Here is an 18,684-nt window from a genome sequence, read left to right on the forward strand (position 1 = left end):
GTGTACATACCCCAAAAAATAAGTCGATAATAAGCAACAGAAGTATCAAATGTCAGAGGACATGCCATATTAGATAGATAATTACAGCTGATATAGAAGCGTGGGCTGCTGTTGTGCTCTCCCACAAACTCTAGGCAACGCTATCTAATTAAACGATGAGAGGGCATATTCATCCTGTTGTCTGAGAGTCCACTGGTGATGGATGGGATAATGACTTTCCTGAAAAGCTGCAGACTGGGATAATGAGTTTTATCCAGGAGGGGCTCACAGGGTGCTCAAGGAGGCCTGCTTCATCCCAAGCTAGGTGACAAACAACTCAAGATACTCATTGGAATGTGTTTGTAATTGAGGAAATGGCATCATAACTGTTGGCCAACGCAGACTATTATTTTGTGTGACTGGCTGTTAGGTATGAAACTGCCAGACGTGTTGGCACAGCAATCTGTAAAGGCGATCATTCTGCATGATGGGGAGGTTGGCCTCTGGTATCATTCGCAGACAGATTAAATGACGATTCATTTTCATTGTGTCCTTATGAGTCAGTTGCACAAGCCTGCTGTCCTTGTTGCAGCTTGTCCCACTAACATGAAGAATGCGGATGGGCTATTTTTATGATTTTGCACTGAATGGGTTCATGTTAGGATTTTATCAGCTGTCCAGGTGGCTATTTTTCTTACACAGAATAACTTCTTTATTTTTATACTTTACGGTTTGGGTATTTTCAGCCTTTATTCTTGTCTCTGTTGTTTTTGAGCACTGCAGCTGGCAGAAAACTACTTAGACTTTGTCAGTCACAGGCAGAGCCAGCTTGTGTGACACTGCCATAGGCGTTGAGATAGGATGAGGCAAAGCTAAGCATATCTTTACAGTGGTCATAAAGGGACAATGAAGAGACTTCTTGCTGCAGCTTTATGTCAGCTGGCAGCTGCTGTCGGTTCCAGCAAGTACGAGTTACGGCCAGGCACAATTAACAAAGCCATGAGCGACACAGAATGTATTTGTACTTGTATATTTGTGCATGTTTGCGCATCAGGGTGTTATCAATTTATTTTGGCTTTTTTTAGTCCAAGCAGACATCTGTCAAAATGTAGATAGAAAATCATGATTACGAATATTTTGGAAGCAAAATTAAATGTAAGGTATGTAACAAACTGTTTATAAATTAGCTTTTCAAATTAGCACATTTGTTATACATGCCCACAGTTATTTTTTCTTCAGCCATGCACATTGAATAGCTGCTTTCTGCAGAATTCAATGATCAGGAAAATGTTTTTGCAATAATTGTGTTCATGTTCTGCTGCTAGAAGGTAATGAGATGGATTCCAAATATCAGGTGATTTGATGTTATGCAGCACACATACATGGGTCTATTATCAGGTCCCACCTGATAAATACACATTTGCACACATATTACAACTCATTTGTCTCCATTCCATGTTGCCATGGGAAATTAATATTTTAAACCTGGTACAGTGGCTGTATTTGAAATGTATTGATAGATTTCAAACAAAGATAGATGAGACACAATATTATTAATGCATAGTTTCTGATATTTACAAATTGTGCATTCTGTATCCATCTCTGTTATAACCTACTCAGCTAAAACATAAAAAAGGGTTGAAGTCAGACTTTTTCCTGTGAGTCAGAAATCAAAACAAAATAACCTTTCCTTTTAAATGTGCACACAGGGGCATGCCAACTGTCCTCCCGCAAACGTTCCGACCTACGTGTTGCAGCTATTGAACTGTGGCAATCAGTCTTAAGTAAACACTAAGTAAGCTACACCACTGGTGTTTATACAACCGTGACCTGCCTGGTAAGAAAGAGATAGAGAGAGCAAAAAATAAAGCCGAGGAGAAAGCAGTAGGGAGCAAGTGGTAGCTGAAATAATCAATAACGCATATCATACTGGTCTGGCAGTGCAAGGGATGAAAGGGAAACAAAAGTAACTTTAAAAGAGAAAGGGGAAAGAGAAGAAGTGTGTTTAAGTGCTGTAAATTATTTATATTATGCAACTAAACACGTAGTCTGACATCATCAATCAGTTACTTTTGGATTTACATTTCTGGAACATTTCTGTTTAAATTGGCCTGATCTGAGATCACAGTTGTGCTTCTCAGAAGTCTGGCCTCATTTTGCTAGCGTGCAGTCTCTCACGGAGCATTCAGCATCACAGAAAACAGTTCCCACCAGGTTCTCTCACAGTTTGACATTCTCCCATCTACACTGCTCAGAAGCCATTCACCTGTTTAACAGGCACTGTGGAACATGAACATTGATTTATCAACTAAGATTGTTGATAGTGTTATGTTCACCTCTACTTCATTTTGTTGCCTCAAGTCTTCCAATCCTGTACCCAAACTGCATCATGAGATAGACCTAGGGGAATATTAAACTCAAATTGTATAATATCACATTGCATAATGTTGTAGCTATATCAACTATCATGTGCTGGCATTATATTTTCTCTGAATTAAGTCTTCTTTGAAAGCAGCTAATTATAGTTCCTCACAACTTTTGCAGTATCATTGTGAAGTAACAGTTGTGTGATTTTATATATTTTAACATTGGAGAGTTGAAGTAAACAAGACAGTATGAACTAACAAAGAACCGACAGCAAGAAAAGTCCTTATCCGTTTGAAGGCTCACTTCAGAGAAACCCGTCGACCAGCTGTATTAACTAGGTCTTACTGTACGGTATGTGCTCCAAATCAAAACAGTTTCAACAACCTAGACCGATCAACACCATTCTTCTTAAAAAAAATACTTAAAAGTCATGAGATAGCCTCAGAGCTCACTGATCATTTTCCAAGAACTCCTCAAGCACTACTTTTCAGCAATTTCACAATTTAAATACAAACAAAGCCAGTGAAGTATCTGGTAGCATCACAAGTTTCCTAAAGAAACAGTTTAACAAGTTACACTTTCTAATTTACTTTAAAGTAAACTACAAAACAATGGTCTGTTTGAATCTTTTTAATTTTGTAATTGATGGTTAAAATGCTACATCTAGAGTGAGAGGGAAAATACACAATAATGTGTCTCTCTGAAGAGTAGTTTGTCCTTTCTATTAGTTTCTTTCATTTGAGGCAATGCCTGGCTTGCACTGTGGTCATGTTGCTTGATTAGGAACAGGGCTTTTGCAGCTCACTCTGACCTAGCAATTGTACACTGGAAAGACCTTTCCAATAATCATCTGGCATCTGAACATGTCTCAGGGACACATAAACCTTACACAGTTGTACAATAAGGTACAGTACATAAAGGGTTAAAAGTACCTCTATAGCTAGATGCTTTCGTGCACTGTACTGGTTTTATCCATGTGTGCAGGTTTACAGTGGGCTTGCATCCATTTATTTTCTCACGGCCACAGCAAATTCTACTGCCTCCAGTCACAAGACTATTAATTTGAAATATAGAAAAAACACTTGCAACACCATGAATTATTGTTTTCGTATCTGGCATCCCATCTTTATATATGTTTATCAGATTTTAGTCAAAGAGGTTTTTCATTCAACACAGTTAGGAATTATTCACTGAGTTTATCATACAGGATATATTTTACTTAGATTTTAAAGTTGTTTTTATCAGACTCCAAGACAATAAATTCTTGACCAATATAGGTGAATGATTCCACTTCTCTCTCCATCACTTACTCCTAAAACCAGGGTCCAACAAGGTGCAGCCATCAGTCCATACAGTATGTATATAATCCACAAACACGTGTTAAGTTAACTCAACCCCCGACAAATCAGCTCACTATTGATGAAAACCACAAACCATGTTCCACACACAACCTTGCGAAACATGGCAACAAAATACTCTAATACCTCAATGAATTCATAGACAAACATTAAGCATCACCAAAAACATGGAACATCATTATCATTCTCAGCTGATATGTTGGATTATTGTTTTAAAATACTTCACCAGCCTTGCAGCCTTAATTCAACATAATACAAACATCCAAGACAAGGCAATCAAAATGGCATACTGACTTTCACAATACATCTGTACCCATTACATTTACAATAGGTTTAGACTCATAACCAGCCAAGAAAGAAAGGTCATTGGCTATTTTATAAACTTTTTCTAAGGTTTACCTTAATTTGTACCATTTGCATCCTGCCCCGACAGCAACAACCCCCTTTACCATCAAACACACACATAAGAACTTACACGTAACACACGTTACGTATATGTCTTCCCACAGCTTTTCTTGCCTTTCACTTTTTTTTTTAAAATCATCTTTATAAACACGAAAAGCACACAATTGCACTAGGACCAAGGTCACTTTTGTGATGCCTCCTCCCGAGTGGGTTCCTCCTCCTACAGTATATCCTCCTTCAACTCATTCTATCGATAGATCATTGCACAAGCTTTGAGCCATCCTCCTATCGCACAAATGAACTGTACCAACTGTCAAAGAGGGACAGCAGAGCATGTAAAGAGGTGGATGATGTAAAAAGGAGGTTACAAACTAGAGATCCTTTATCCAGGCAAGACATATCTTCACAACTTCTTCAGCAGCTGTATACAGCTCTCAGATGTTGTGAATGCATGTCCTTAAGCTTAAGGAACATTTATGATACAAGCCCTCCGGTATGCAATATGCTGTTTAAAGAGCTGCAACCTGGGTCATATCTGCAATAATGACTGCTTTATGACTTCACATGGCAACGTTATGTGACTCATAACTAGCTTAAAGGTAAATTCTTTGAACTAAAAAGATTTCACCACAACAGAGAATAAGAACTGTCCACTGGCAACCAAAAAAATTTACAAAGAATATAATCTAGCAGGGTCGTCATCTTATTCTGAAAGACACGGCACCTGCTACGGAGCTCTGCATTCACAAGACATCAGACAGACAAAACGCTGGAGTTGCGTCTATCTGACAGAATGCCCTCAGGCCTGCACGGTGTCTGAAGGCGCAAAGAGAAAGAGAGATTTAGAGTGGATAGATGCACTCTTTGGCTGCAAAAGTCAAGTCACTTGGAGAAGACAGACAGTGATATAAAACAAAATCTCTTGCCCTTTAAAGAAAGACGTACAAGAAGCGTACGGTGTTCGTGACATGGCTGATAGATAACCATTTAAACAGCGAGTGTGCTTCACTCCTTGCCTCATGCAAACTGTGAAATGTGCTAGAAAGTTTGAAGCCAATTCATGTGTCTGCAATTCAAACCAGAACCAGACTGAAACAGGATAGCAAGGATATCAGGAAAGGTACAGTATACCATGTGCACATAATTTCTTTGCTATAGTTTTAACTTTCAACGTTTGGTCATTTTAAAAGCAGAAGCAGCAGATGTAAAAGGCAACCTATATGTTATGAAAACATAGGTATGTCTAGCTTAAATTGTAGTTTTAACCATGAAAGTCTATCTTTACTTTGCATATGATATACAAAACAAACTGTTCTCACCTCAGTCTTTTCTAGGCCAGTCTAGATCTGTTTGATTAGAGCAGGGGTCGGCAACCCCCTGGCACGCGTGCCACCATTGGCACGTGGCACCGTAACCAGTGGCACACTAGGAATAAGTGGAATAAGTGTGCAAAATATTAAAATTGTATTTTCGGATCCTGAACGAGACCGCTGCCAGACCGCGTCTCCCCGTTACCTGCAGAAGGAAGCCATGCATGCAACGCAGCCCCGCTCTATTTAACTCCAGGCGACTTTCTGCCGCTTTCCTCCGTGGTGCAGTGCTGATCGTTTCACCAGAGGAAAACACTTCACAAATTGCAATACCTGTACAAATGCCGCAGTTTTTGCGTGGCTGTGTATTTGGTTGAAAGCCCAGTGGCGATCTGCTCACCGAAATAACATGCTACGAAGGGGCGGACTGGCCATCTGTGCGTTCTGGAGAATCACAGAACGGACGATCGTCCTTATTATTATGCCGTATAAACCAATTATTTAAATTTGTTTGTTAAATTCGGCATCATGTAAGTTGCGCTGACAGGTCCACACACTGCTTCCTCGCAGTGAGGCTCCCCCCGTCCTTCTGTTGACAGTTCACGAGTGTCAAGCTCTTCACCCCCCCGTTGATAATTCACGATCGTCGGCACGCTGATTAAAAAAATAATTTTTGAATGGCACTTCATATCAAAAAGGTTGCCAACCCCTGGATAGAGTGGCGAAGTCACGCCCATCTACTTCCGTTCCATGGGACCTTATTTCGGAAAAATTATGTAGTGAAGTCAATGGAGAGAGAAAACGTATCTTTCGATCCCGTTTGAATTGTGCCATGAATTACACATATGATGTTTGTCAATCTTAACAAATCATTTCCATGTCAAAAAAGTCACAGTTTGTCGTAAAACTTGAAATATAAGACTATGAATTATACGCAACTAGAAAGACTACAAATCCCAGAGTCCCGTAAGCGATGTCCTAACTGATGTCACAATTGTTTTCATCCACCAAATAAGAGATAGCTAAGATAAGATAACTTTAACAAGATGCCTGTGTGCTTAGTAGGCTACCAGGTTGTTATCATACCAGCAATGGGTCTTGCTCGTTCTTTCGCTTCCCGTCTGATGAAAGGACCAGGAGTGGCTGGCTGGATAAAGTTAGCTACCTAGCTAGTAGCAAGCACGTTAGTTAGCATTACAGTCTTAGCTTTGTCATTTGTATTAGCCTTAACATGAAGTAAGATGAAGTAACCCAAAATGTTAAACAGTAAGAGTAGTAGTCATATTTTGTGAGCCCTTTGAAGAGTACTGTCACACCGGTGTGATCATTCTATAATACACCATTTAAGCCCGGGGGAGAAATGCTAACGCTAAATTAGCATCGGCGATCTGTTCCACTTCATGCTATCTGCACAAATGGTTGACATTAAACATTAAAAAGATCAGGCAGTTCAGAGAGAATCAAAGGAAGGGAGGCAGGCAGCTTTGCATGACATTCTTCTGGACGTGTTTCATTGTGGTGATAGTGAGGGAAGTTAATCCATTTTTTGACAAGACAGTAGTGACGGCCATCTTGGTGACGTGTGTAGTTGTGCTAGTCTGCGAAACCAGAGATGTAGTTCATTGAGTGTTTCACACAAACAAATGTGTTACTTCACAGTTTTACGACACATTTTTATTTTTTTGACTAGCAAAATTATCTTTTAAATTGACAAACATCATACAGTATGTGTAATTCGTGGCACAATTCAAACAGGATCGAAAGATAATTTTTCTCTTTCCATTGACTTCAATACATAATTTTTCCGAAATATGGTCCCATGGAGCTCCCCCGGAAGGGGAGGGACTTCGCCACTATTAGACAATTGTTGAAGGGATGGCTGTGAGTGAGTGAGTATCATGTGAATTTAATGACTTTGATTGGTGTTTTTCTTTGGAGGTGTAAATGTGATTGATGTGTATTGCGTTCCTGTTTTCCAGTTAGGAGGAATTATTTCCTAAGCAATAGCTAAAGAAATGAGTAAACCTTTCTGATTTATCCTAAAGAGTTGAAATAGGCAGGTCAAATGGCTTGATAGTAATTGTCTGTAGTGCTGAGGGTGCAATTTGAACAATAGTCCAACCTTTTAGATTGGGTGAATGTGGAATGAGGTGTAAAGTTGTGTCTTTAAAAGTTCTACAGAAACAGTTTATAAATTAAAGAATGGAAAAAAACATAATTCTGGACGCTCAAGTGCATTATCAGTTTGGTTAAATGTGATTATGGGTTTAAGCAGTAGGCTATGTATTCAAGGATTGTTCCCAACTCCATACTTCTGGAAGCAACAATGAGTCCATTGACTAAAACCACTTGTCTCTCTCCGGGGATGACAAGTAGCATGGAAAATAATTGATTTCAGGAATTATTTTAAATAGTTTAGATTCATCCTATTAGTGAGATAGATGCAGGATCAGTTTGAATTTGTTTCCACACTGTGAATTGTCAGGTAAAGACAACCATGCCAAAACAATAAATCATCTTGTAGTGACTTGATGGGGTCCTGTTAATACAGTAAGGCGTTGTGACTTTGTGGTCTGAATTTCTTGAATTATATGGTTAACACTGACAAGAAAATACGTATGGAGGGAATAAGCATCGTAGTCTGGTTCCACATTGTGAAGCTCTGAGATGTGAAACCATTTGTGGTGGCAGTAACTTAGGCTGCAGCCACACAGGAACGGTAACGCAAACAAACCGAATTCAATATCAAAAAAGTCTTCCGTCCACACGCAATAGGCACCGCTGGAGACGCTGTATTGCATATGCCGGTTCTGTATGTGGCGCTGTACTCCCGCCACAAAATACACCAAAAGCAGCGATGAAAACTTCCCGAGCATTGTTGCCATGGTTGCCCTTCTGTTTATTCTCCACGGTGGATTTAGCAATAGAGGTGGGGAGAGGCAGGGCTCTGGTTCTTTTTCTCCCTCCCCGAGGCAAGCGTGTTTCTCCTGCTGTAAATCTCCCCAGTAATCCACCAGCAGATGAAACACACCCACCTCTCCGCCTCTTCCAAGGGACGAGGGAACCGTGCGGCAGAGTTTCCGTAAGAATTTGTTTCCGCCGGTAAACATGTCCGTTAAAGTTTAAATCTTCTGGACAAAATTAGAAAAGTGCCAGTCAGAGGTCTTCTTTGTTATTTATTGAGCTTTAAAACAAATGAATAACGACTCTATATAATAATATAAGAATAATAAACGGAGCCTCTCTTTTCCTTCCCCTCTTCTGAGAGCCCAGCAGCTGATGCTAGTGAACTGTCAACAACGGGGGGGAGCCTTGCTGCGGGGACATGGTGGACCTCTGTCTGTCAACTTTGATGATGCAGTTTAAAAACATAAACCATTAAGGGCCGGTGCCGGCCATCAGCGAACCGAGCTCTTGACGACCGGCCGTTCTGTGATTCTCCAGATTCTAAACATGTGTCACCAGTTTGCAAGTGACACACGTTTTCTGTCAGACGCTATCTCCTCTCTCACTTTAGGTAACTTCGCTAAAAATCGATCCATGTTGCCGCTCGCATAAGTTAACTAGCTAGATTTCACTGTTTCTCGTTATTTTTTTCTGACGCTGCGCCTCCCCTGAAGCTCTCTGGCGCCCCCCACGGGGAGGCGCGCCTCACACTTTGAAAACCGCTGGTCTATATGATAGAGAACTGTAGCAGATACGACCGTTACCGTGTGGTTCCAGCCTTAAAGACCCTGTGAAGTGTGCACCTGTGCATGATCTGTTATGCTAATACGTATAGTAATGACCAAAATTGTCCATTGGAACCCATCTCAAAAGATGTTGGATTAGCAACGAATTTGACGAGTTTTGAATTTGCAGGGGAAATCTGCAGTCGACCTTCACCTTCGTGGGCGTGGCTTGCGATTACTGCGTGACGTCACGAGATGGACGCCGCCGCACTGTTTACATTCACCACCGTTCATTTTTTCTCTTTTTCAAAGTCGAATTTCTCAACGTTTTTGAGCTAGTATTTTCCTGGAAAGTGTGTCGGAGTAGACTGGAAGTGATTGCCAATCGAGAAAACCTGACAATGGAGGCGACAGTGAAGAAAGAGGGAGGAAAATCACAGGTGAAACGATGCATTGCCGCTGGCTGTAGTAATGTCAAGTCTGCCGAAGTGGCGATGTTTCTGTTCCCAAAAGATGAAGGTGAGCCTGGCTGGTGTCATTGTTTCGTAGATTCGTTCATTGATCATGATAAATAAAGGCCACTGGTCGATTCGAGAGAGAGAGAGAAAGAGAGACTGAGAGAGTTACAGGGTTGTCGTTAGCATCTGGTGCTAGCTCGGAGCTAACGGAGATTAGCTGTTTCAACAATAAGGAGAGGGAGAGTCCTCTCCTGTGGGACTGAGAGAGATAACGTCAGCTCAGGGAGGTAAACTGTAGCCTAAGTTATCTCAGTGGGTTTGGTCATCTATGTAAACAAATATTTCCATCTATGTAATATTAGTTGTATAAAATAGGTTAAGAAATCCTTCCAATGCTTTTTGATTATTGAAATATATGTTTCATATGAGTGTTGAGAGCTGTATCCATAAATCTCTTAATGTTGCCCTCAAAGTGCACCAGATTGATCACTTTCCTCATCTATCCTGTCCGAAAAGCTGTCCAAATCAATCATTTCTCTCACACTAGTATCACTTTCCAAAGTCTCCACCATGTTTACAATCACAACTGGGTACATCTTGTGACGTCACAGCCACTATCGTCTGCAACTTCCGTTAGGCTCAGACGGCAAAATTAATAATTCATTCATTCATTAATTATGAAAAATTATTTTAGCCATGAACAGGCACAATGATATGTAAGGAATGAAACTGCCATTTCATTTTGGCGCAAAAACATGCACTTCACTGGGTCTTTAAGGTGAACTGCACTGTAAACCTCAATTGTATTACTCTAGTAACAAACAAAAGCATTGTGGCCCTTGTAAATGGGGCAACTCATTTGCAATGAAACTGCAGACTTTATTGTTCCTTATTTGAAAAGTATTCCCCAGTAATGGCTTCCACAGCAGTCTTAACTTCATTAGATATCAATGTAGCACATTTTTTACGTAGTCTATTCTCTTGGCTAAGTACATAAAATGTCTCATTAACTTGAAAACAATATTTTCCTAATGCTATCCTATAATTAGGCTTCAGGCCAACATTTCTTTGCTTTCTTTTTCTAGTCCTCATCCCATGAAGTTTTAATTAACACGACAAGAATTCACTGCCCTTTAATGCCATCGCTTGAGGGACACATTCATACTCATTAACGATCATTGACTCTTAAAGACAATTAAAGGAAAGCACAATGGTCTCCAGCATTGCAATACAGTTGATAGGTGTGAATGAATATTAACTATCTCGTACTTTCTTGTTCTAAATGTTATTGGGCAACAGTAAGATAGACATCGGAAAGATGCAACAAGTGATTAGGCAAAGGGTGGTGCCTATGTAGAGTGTGCATGCACAACATTTTACCTTTTCATAATTCACTCAAAAAACAACCAAGTCTGTCGACATTTCTCAAATATCTAATGATTTCAGTGTCTTCTTTACATTCTGGACTTTTCATTTGCTCTTTTGAACCCTGTTCTTCGCCCTTGAATGTTTGATTATTTTGGTTTAACATCAACTACCATAGAAACTTTATCAAGACTGATTAGCTGGGCATTTTCCTGGCAATGGGTGACTCTGTTCACACATGGGCTGTAAACATTACATAGATTTGGTACCAGGGTAAAGTCATTTTAAAGTCTGGTTCAAATTATTCAGAATTTGCATCTGGGGGAATGTTAGGGTATAAGTGCAAAGGGGATTTTGGGACTGAATTACTGTAAATTGGGAAAGAAAGTGTGCTTAAATTGGAAACATATGAATCTCGACTAACAAAAATGTAAACATATTTTTTTCTCCAAAAGAAACACCAGGTGACTTTTCCCAAAATAACATTCCGCTGGTACAGATAACAGTCACTTCAAATTAAACAAGTTGACTGTTGGCCACCCCCTCTCACACTTGATGTTAAAAACAGCTTATTTCAAGCTTGATGTACCTCCTGAAACTGTTTTGCTATCAATGAAGCCATTATCGCTTTCTGCTGTCACGGCTGGTAATGATAATCCATATCAGGATCACTGTATGCCCTGTATTTTTCCCAACAATTAAAACGGTATGCTCTTGTTGTTCAAATGTCACACCTTCCATAGGCTGAGCTGATGTGTCTCCTGTTAGTATCATGATAAGAAGTATTTCTGTGTAGTTCTGATGATGTGAGTGTGAGTGACAATCTAGAGACTCAACATGCATTTTCACAGCTCACAATCCCCTCACTATAGTTTGGAATTTTGATTCTGATACAAGTTAGCTAATTATAAGAACAGATTATACAGATTCATAAATTGATATTACCGATTGATCTTTTTGTCTTGACAAGGAGTCAAGTACAATTTCAAAGATAAGTTCCCAGCACAGTCATGGGTAGTATATTACCAACATTTTTTCTTTGCACAGTTGAAGCCCTATATTTCCACACTACGACATCCAAACTTCCCTCTGATCTAAATGTCCATGTTCCATCTTCCTTTACTGTATTTCTGTCCATCTGTTGCCCACCCTTTCTCTTAGGAGATGGTAATGGGATCTTATAAGAAGTCTGATTAAAAGGACACTTCCTCCTTGGAGACCAAGAGACAGTTTCCCTTTTTTCTTCCCTTCTCTTCCTCAGAGCATCAGAAACCTTGGGTATGAGAACAGAAGGGCCTGATAGCAGGCTCACGCAGTGCAGGCTAATTAAATGAAGCCTCCTTTAATAAAAGAGGAAGTGAACTTAACGCTTTTATCCAAGCTCTGCCATCAAAGGAAGAAGAAAAATAAGGCAGCAAAGGGGAAAACACACAACCTAAAGATATGAATTTCTTCCTGTTACGTTACATTCGAGCTACCCTAGAGCTACATTCAACCTCGTGTGGGGAAAAAATAAAAAGGAAGTAAATTGTTTTTAAAGACTGAACGAGTTCTCAAAGAGCAGAACTCTTGTGAAACCGCAATAAACTTTTCTCGTCTTGCGGCTCAGGGTTGTCTTGTAATTATTTCTGTGTCTGGTTGAAACCCTTGCGCATTACTTACTCCAGCCTAGTATGTTTGCGCATATGCTTGTTTGTCCTCTGGAAAGACACTTGTGAATGTGTTGGAAGTAATTCCTGACTCTAATATCACATAATTACAGCTTACTGTACACTTCAAACGTAAGAGCATAACGGCTACGAAGGCCAGGTTTTTAGATTCATGAGTTAATGATGGGAGTTCATAGTTTTCTTAGTTAAGTAGAAAATATCATTTTTGAGCAATGGCAGTCCGGTGTATACTGTATGTGGCCAGAGAAGCCATCCTTGGAATTTGATGGAAAAGGCCAGACTTTACAGAGTAGTTGGCAGATTATTGATTAACCATTTGTCAACAGTCTTGCCATAGCCAGTCACACGAAGAACAAAAACATCCTTTCGGAAATTTCTGTTTTTTCCTCTTATTTTAATTAAGAAATGATCCTAGTTCTTGAAAAACGGATCCTCTAGCAGCATCTGCTTTACCTTCTGCAAGAGCAGCCATGGTTGTTGAATGGTTGCCTCTCCGTGTTGCTTCACCTTTTAGGTGTGTTGCTTCACACACACCTAAACCCTTGGTCTTTGACTCGCTCCTCACAGGACGCTGATTGGTTCAGTCACTGGCTGGCCAACACAAATGTATTACTTGAAGCCCGACAAGATACATTTTTGAGTGATATTGCGGCAGCTATGCAAGGTAAAGCCTGAAGGCTAGATAAATGAATAAGTGGTTGAAAGGATTCAGTGAATTACAGTAGAAAATGCCCCTTTGACCTGTAGTTTTGAAGTATGAAGTATGCCCTTCAACACTTTCCAGTTTGCTTTTATATTCTGAATCTTCGCAGTGTTGCAAAAAGCTGCCGGACTTAAGTCCGAGTCCATCACGTTCCATATCTGGGAAGCAGGAAATGAAAGGTATTGGAGTGGGGCAAAGGCCCGAAGCAAAAAGTCAAAGGGATTATCATAAATGTACATGATCAAACTATTTGCCTTATATGCAAAGAGTTTGGAAATCTGAGAGGAGAAAACATGTCCAATGTCAAATACATATGGCAAAGTGAAGGAGGATAATACATTTTCAGGGTTTGATGTCCATGTATTAAACATCTGGAGCTAAATCCAAATTTCCTGTCATTTAATACATGTCAGGTGGTCAGTGGTAGCTGTTTGACATTAGACATAATAAATGGAAGGAAGTGCTGTACTGCTTTATTTCAACAGGCCAAAGACAGAGAACGAGAAAGGAGCAGGGAGAATGAGAAAGATGAGCAAGATGAGAAAAAGAGCCTCTCCTCTCATCCACATTATGTAAACGAGGTGCATGACTGTTCAGTAGGTCCCTCGAGAGTTAATTACCAGTGGCTTCTCAGCCTAATTGGCTGAAACTAAAGATTTTGCCATTTCTTATTCCCATGCTCACTCTTCCCTACCCCCTTTCTCTCTTATTCTGTCTTTCTCTTTGTTTCCATCTCTCTCACAAGCACATTTTCCCTCTCCCGCTTTTCAACCTGTTTTCTTGTTTCTCCCCTCAAAGTTGGCCTTCCAGCTTAGTTCCATGCCAGTCTAAAAACCTGGCACCGGTGCTTAATTTGAGCATCTGCTCCAGCTGGCAGAGGATAAGCAGATTTTTACATTGCTAATTCCAGCTATTTGGCTAGACTAATCACTACTGGATAAAGAAGAGAAAACTGGGGCTCAGAGTTGCCCATCACTTAGAAACAAAAAAGAGATAGTGAGAGCTGGCATCTCATCTTTTTCTAAATGGATGCAAATTAAATTAAAAAAGAGAGGAATGACAAGTTTGAAGTAAGAATGAAAGTGGGCAATACTGTGAGGAAATATTCATAAATCAGGGCAGGCAAGGAGAGGGACCGAGGGATGCAGAAGCTTTGATTTCCATGGGACAGTGCAAAGTAACCAAAAGCTACTTCGGAAATGTCATGTACAAAGAAAAACACATACATACACTCTCTCTTGAACGGTCTATCAGTCACCTTACTCCGAAATTTGACACATGTTTGCAATTAATAATAAAATAGTTAATGCACTCATCCAAATATACAAGGTTAAAAGCCATCAGCACTGGAAGGTGTTAACAGCTTAAGTTTTAGAGAACAAAGCAAACATTTGACCAGGTAAACCCTACATCTACAATTTTTTCCAATATGAGGGACATAAGATACACCAAAACCCTGAATATTAAGAACATTGACTTGGTAATTGCATATTCAATATTTGTATTGCAGAGGCAGAATAAACAATCCTACACTTTCTTACTATGGTAAGTGAAGCAAAGGGTTGACTTTTACCTTGTTGAGACTATTTTATACTGTTGCAGAAACAAACAAATAAATACTTTAAGGTTTAATGGCCATCTTTGCAGTTATCACATAAGGTAATATATACATATTCTAAATCTGCTTGTATTTCAAAAGTTCGTGTAAAAATGTTTTGTCACAGGTAAAGAGCATGTTGTCCCCGACCGTAAACCAGTTAAAGTGGTAATATGAGGTTTTCGTGTTACAGCAGGTGCTTTAGAGCCTGCTTCACAGGTGTAGCTGGTTGGTCGAGGTGTAGCAGGACTCAAAAAGCTGACGGCTACTGGAAACTAACAGCGTCTGTGATCTCCTCTGCTACATTTAAATTCACAATTCAACATGTTTTCCTCACTTTCAAATGATCTCCACTTCTAGTCGAGATGCTGTCATCATAATACAGAACAGTTTATATCCATTGCAATGTGCACAGTGACAGCGGAGAAAGCACTGTAGTGTGCCGCTTATGTAGCAAGTATACAAAAAAAGGTATGACAGCAACAGGTGATGATTTAATTTGTGAGGATAAAGATGGGAGCTGGAGCATAAAACAATCACAAATAAATGTAATTCAAAACGGAATTTTGTTATAGAAAAATATTGACAGTAAATCAAAGACTGAATTATAAAAGTTCAGTAAACACTGAATTAAATAGCAATTCAGACATTTTGATTCCCTCCATTTGCTAGAGAAACAGAAAAATCCAAACAGTAAAAAAAAAAACACTAAATGGACTTAAAAGCACTTTTGTATTGTATAAAATACTGATCAAGCCCTTTCAGAGGAGTGGGCTTAATATGATTAGCTGTGCTTGTAGTTCAAAGGCTCAGCACAAATTGTAGCTGCTCTGTACATATCTGCACCTTCACAGCTGTGTTTTAAAGATAACCGCCATATTCAGCGGCTGCTCCACAGAAACACTATTTATTCAGTGTAATGAGCAGATATTAAAGAGAAAATGAGGAGCCACAAAAACAGAGGGACACATAAGAATGACAGACCAATAATAATGATAAACGGAGCATAAAGAGAAAAAATAAAAGACATTAAGACCATGAAAGAGTTTTTTCTTTTATAAAGAAATGTCATTAGCAACTTTCTTTCTCTCCTGAAAGTGTCAGACACTCATCAGACAGTGCCGCGTCTCAGCTCCTCTATGGAAGAATTGTATTCATACTCTTCCTTTTCCAAAGCATATTAGCAAAGAATTAAGCAGTCTACCAGCATTCACTCAGGACCTTGACGTAGACACTACAAGATCCAATGGAATGGTGTATAAAAGCACGAGGACCTGCATATGTGCACCTGAAATGGAGGTTTTTTGTGACACTCCTTTTCAGGAGTAACACAAACACTTGAGACCTTCAATGTCATCAACATTTTTATAAGATTTAAAAAAAAAAATCTTTATAAATAACTAATAGATCTTGATCGAGAAAAATCACACATATTAAGTCACAAAAAATAAGTATTAATATATTAAATATATTTTTTACCTTCCAACAACGAGAGACATAAAATACCTGATCCAAACCAATCTGTTCGGTCACAATTGAACTGATATGTCTATTAATGGTGGCAGCAAATCGATACAAATAGCAAAACAAATATTGTGAGAATGAGACATAGTTCATTTATGAGCAATAATACAACCTCTTAAGCCCCAAGCCTGTTTTTCAGGTTTCAGGCTCGAAAATTACATTCCCAGAACAAATGACCATATCTTCCCTTCTAAAAAAGGGTTAAATTAATAATCTTTTTTCTCAAAGTAATGATAAACCTGTGAGTTGGATGTAGAAAAGTCAGAATCAATATAGATGTTTTTTATTTTAAAGAAAATTCAGAGTGAACATGGTAAAAAAACTGTAAATTATCGTGTCCGTCCAAAGAATATGTTGTACTTATAGTGAAAACTAACCTTGGATGATGGGTTAGTAGACTAAAAGCTTTAGGAATCCAAAGTACAACATATAATAAGTACCCTGTATCAAGATTGATGCAAAACAAGTGATATTTTACCTTTTTAGACAGATTTAGCCAAAAACCCCTCTTCTGGGGCAATTTGGGTGGATTTTCCTTATCTCTGGCCCCGCTTCTTCGATTTTGACATGTGACATCTCTTTCTGACCGTTAGAGCCAATAGAATTGAAGGGAAATCCTCCCGCACACACTCATTTAAAAAAAAAAAGATGGCTTCTTCGCGCATTCAATCTCGCTACAGAGCGTAGGAATGGCCTGCTCTACTATTTTAAAAGGGAATTGCAGTTGTATTGCTTATATATTATCAGAACATTTCAAAGGGGACACAGCCACATTGGATATTAACCTATGGATTAACTACCTCATCGTTGTTATCGTTTTAATGCCATTGAAGACCAGTTTTGACCAGACAAAACCAAGGTAAGCCATGTTAGCGTTGTAGGCTACGTAGCGCCACATGTTTTGATGTACGTTTTTGTTGATAACGTTGCGAGTTTGTATCTTTCAGTGTTGAGGTTGGCACCGTTAGATTCTGTGTCTTTACGATCATAAACAATGTGTTGGATGTGCAGCTAGGATAAGTAATAAGGGAGCTAGGAGTGATTTTCGGTGCATTAATAGGTTAGCGTTTTTCGCTCTGGGCTAATTCAGAGGCTCACTGTTTTTTTTGGAGAAAAAAAATGAAAAAGATCAGTTAAATTAGTTTTTTCCCGTTATATGGATATAAAATATTCATAGTTTATTAAATATTAAGGTTCCTTAGACGTTGTTTCCTGCAAATGACGCGATTTCGGCCCCGGAACCGGGTCCGTGGGGCTTAAGAGGATGAATCGAATCTTTTTTTATAAATTAGCTATTCTTTTTTTCTTTTTAACTAACATTATGTGTTTGTGAAATATGAAGCAGATTCCCATGTTCACTTGAGTATTTGGAACCCCATCAAAGTAACACTATTTATAATTAGGAGACAAAATATTTAGCAAAACATGTCATTATATTCCTAATGTGTTTTTAAAGGAATCTATATGTAGATGAAATGTTAGTGTGTGTTTAAGTTTCTTAAATGCGGTTTTCATACCACTACGCAAAAGGAAATTGGCTTTTAAAATGGTGAAAGTTGTGGCAGGTACTACATCTTTAAAAATAATGTATTTGAAAGAATGTTCTTAGTCCTCCAGTGCCGCTATTGAAAAGACAGAGCAGAAGGGGGAGTTAGAGGGGGATGAAACGCTGCTGGATATGAACCCTGGTGCACAACACCTGAGCCCAAGTGTGCCAGCTCTACCAAGTGTGGAATAGCAGCACTACAAGTACCACAGACAATACTTTAACTACATCTATAGCTAAATGAGCTCAGCCTGGCTAAGAAAGCAGGAAAAAAAACAATGGAAAAGTTTAAAAAATGTAAAAAACTTTGGAAGAGATTTCTTGAAATTAGTTATAGTATGTTTCTTCGGAGGAAAAATATAACAGTCAAACTACAGAGAGGCTAATTTGATTCGTCTTCTCCGACAAAAATCTTGCCAACCCTCAGTAAGCCCCCCCCTGTTGTCCTTCCTCTCTCCTTCCTATGGCTTTCACTCCCTCCATCCTTCCTGCCCCTCACTTACTGTGAACAGTATCTACCTGAGAGGAGGATGCTGCTGGTGGCATTTAGGAAACAGCTGCTTACCTCCCACTTTCCTCACCTTGCACCTATTACAGTGATTATCAGTACTGTCAGTCAAAGCAAAGCCCCCCCTCCAACCTGCCTGCACATCTCAATCCCGCTGTCCCACTCTCCTGTGGCCTGGAGGGATGTACTGATAGACGGATCCAGCGTTCCCCTGAGATAGAGG

At 39.4% G+C, this 18,684-nt stretch overlaps 1 protein-coding gene across 1 annotated transcript in view; it reads right to left on the reverse strand.

Annotated features, from left to right (window-relative positions):
• erbb4b (erb-b2 receptor tyrosine kinase 4b) overlaps positions 1-18,684 on the reverse strand; it is a 309,188-nt gene that overhangs the window by 271,427 nt on the left and 19,077 nt on the right. The window lies entirely within an intron of this gene.

The sequence above is a fragment of the Notothenia rossii genome (assembly GCF_949606895.1).
Source record: "Notothenia rossii genome assembly, chromosome: 2".
Classification (NCBI taxonomy): Eukaryota; Metazoa; Chordata; class Actinopteri; order Perciformes; family Nototheniidae; genus Notothenia; species Notothenia rossii.